Source organism: Morone saxatilis, unplaced genomic scaffold (genome assembly GCF_004916995.1).
Source record: "Morone saxatilis isolate NCDOM2014 unplaced genomic scaffold, NCSU_SB_2.0 Contig17, whole genome shotgun sequence".
Classification (NCBI taxonomy): Eukaryota; Metazoa; Chordata; class Actinopteri; family Moronidae; genus Morone; species Morone saxatilis.
This window is the reverse complement of record NW_023339729.1, coordinates 18,192,365-18,195,207: the sequence shown is the minus strand read 5'-3', so window position 1 is coordinate 18,195,207 and position 2,843 is coordinate 18,192,365. Positions and strand designations below refer to the sequence as shown.

The window sequence follows — 2,843 nt, the reverse complement described above, 5'->3', positions numbered from 1 at the left end:
CACACACACACACATTCATGAAAACATGTTTGCACACACTGTCCGTTTGCATTAAGTTGTTCAATTTGGAACCTGAACACAAACAGTGTAAAGTAATGTTTTACACTGCACCCCCAGAAGTGATTGCCTGATTATAACCCCCCCCCCCCCAAAAAAAACCCACACTATCAGACTCTTTACTGTTTATCTGAGGTCTGATCTTTTGTATGCACTTTATCTTTGTTATTGGTCTGCAGCTGTTAGAGGGTAACTCAAGAAGCACAGTCAGCAGAACTACACGCGTTTCCACCACATTAAGTGGTTCATTTTTTCTCTGTTTGCATTAATAAAACAAGCGACATTGTTTCACATGTGGCGTGTTTATTTGTGGCCGTGTGTGTGGCCGCTGCCTAAGCTTCCGTTGTTGTAGATTTTAACACAAATCGCCACATGCACACAAAGTTTAGATAATGTGTCAAACATGTTTTCAAAGCGTCCTTTCATTAAATGAAATGACAGTTAAACTCCCAGAACATCCACACCCTTCTGTCCTTTGATAGATAATGACCACAGGACCATATGCAGTAGAATGGTTTTCTTTTTGTCTCTTATATTATTGTCCAGATGCTTGTGTGACCTTGGAGGACACCACACATGGTTTTGCTTATGTTTTTTTTCTGTGTGTGGGTTGACAAAGAAAGATCTCCTTTAGTAACCACATTTGTTCAACTGAAAGTGAGATTTTTGTCTCCAGGCTACAATGGTAGCCCTGGAGGCGCCATTGTGTTTCACAAACTAACATAGATGCAAGACACAGTGACGAGAAGAATAAAGAAAACATAACAAGCGAGTATTAAAACAACAGAAAGTTGTCCTTAATGTACTGCTTCACTCTGTTCTTGTGTGCAACCCTTCTGAACTTGCAAACAGACGAGTCTGTTGCTGTGTGCAAATTAGAGCACTTACGCCACCTTCTAACTATAAACAATTTACACAGAAGTGTCATTAGAACTTAATGTAGTGCGTAAGTTGCTTGCACTCTTGGATGTGTTACAATATATTTCTTAAGATGCACAGGGATTGATAAAACTGGCAAACAACTTTGTTAGTTGAAGCTTTAAAAAAAATATATATTTGAATAAAATTTTTGCAGCAACACGGGGCCGAATGGAAAAACCCCCTCCCACAACAGGAAAAAAGGTCAAAGTAACGATAACAAGATTGAAGGGGGGAAAAACAGATAATTCCACAGCTCACAAAACGGTCTCTCATGTACCGGTAATGATATATAGACGCAAAACTAATTATGACAGTGATTGGGGGAAAAAATTATTAAAAATACACAGATTCCTTCTCCCACTGACAAATCTAGAATTTCGAATATGCAAATATTGTTAGCTTTAAAAGTGTGCCTGCCTGACACAGTTGCGATGTTACAAATCCTGCTGTACGTACATGTCTTATATTTAGCTTTAAGGTGAGAGATACTTCTTCAGCAGATACATTTAAAAACAGGCTTTTTAGTATCAAACTCTGCCCATATATCATGGAGGGGGACCAAAACATCTTTCTGTATTTGACTTTCTCCCTGATATTAATATTGCAGTACGTACATACATCCATGCATATAGACATACAGTATGTATGCACTAAAACAAAAACTAGGTCGGTCTCTTGGGAATGTGAGAACTCTGCTCCACTGACCTTCCTCACATTAATAAACACTGCTATTGTATGGAGACCTAAAACTAAAGTGCCTCAACACTGGAAAGCTCCCACACAGCATGTAGGGCGGAAGTGCTCTGCTGGTCTGCATCTGGCTGTGTGTTTTAAAGACTGGTTAACTGTGGGGGTGGTTTCGAAAAACCATCATGAGAGTGTTGTGTGGTTTGGTATTCATTTTGGTGGGCTCTGGTAGGCGTGCAGCGTTAAAGAAAGCAGGGTGTGTTTGTTGCTGCAGCTTTATGGTACTGTTACACAGACCCACCTGTGTAAGGTAAACCTCTAAGCAACAACTTTCTTGCAGTACATTTCTGCGTTTAAGAGCCATGCGACGTCTTCCGTGTTTAAAAACGTAGCTCGGCTGCATTTTGTTATGCTTGTTTCGCAACTCTTAGTCTTGGCAAACAGCTCTGACTTTTTCTGCCTTCCCATTTTCTGCTCCTTTCCAATTGGCCAGTGGTGTATTTGGCACGCTACCAATGCTGGTTCCTACTTTACTGCACTGGCAAGGCCCTGTGGTCTACGTGAGGGAAGGAGGAGGAGGAGGAGCAGCAGCAGCAGCAGCAGCAGGAGGAGGAGGAGATGACACATGGTCGGCTGTTTACAGATTTTGAAGGCCAAGGGTGTGGTGCTGCTCTTATGGCAACAGGTTAATTCAGGGAGGTGTCCAGCTTTGCTCAAAGGTTCTGCCTTACATTTGTTATTCACGCTCTTAAGCGGACTGAACTCTGCAAAAGTCAAACATTTCAGATCTTTCTCTTTAAGGTTTTAACTTAATTGTTTTTCTTCTGCACCAGAAGTATGATAATTACACTAGCCATTTGGTGCTTTTGCAGCACACAGGCTGCTGCTGCTTTTTTGGATAGTTAGTATCTGTGGCTTGGACCTTTATCTCCCCCCTCCCTTGTGTGTTTTCTACATGTCCTGTAATCTATAGGGCCATAACTCTCATAACTGCCATTTGGGGCCTGTGCAAGTATTCATTACACCCTCAGACATTCCTCCTCCTCCTGCTTTCCTCTCTCTCCTACAGTCCCCGTCATGTGACGAGTCATGGACCCAACCATGCCATATGTAGTCAGGTCCACTGTAACTGCCGCGGACAAATCGCGAGAAGACGGAGGAAAAAAAAAAAAAAAAAA

The 2,843-nt window shown here is 41.8% G+C and overlaps 1 protein-coding gene across 1 annotated transcript in view; it reads left to right on the top strand.

The window, feature by feature from the left end:
- pdcd4a (programmed cell death 4a) overlaps window positions 1-2,843 on the top strand; it is a gene marked incomplete in the record, with an annotated part of 13,701 nt that overhangs the window by 2,263 nt on the left and 8,595 nt on the right.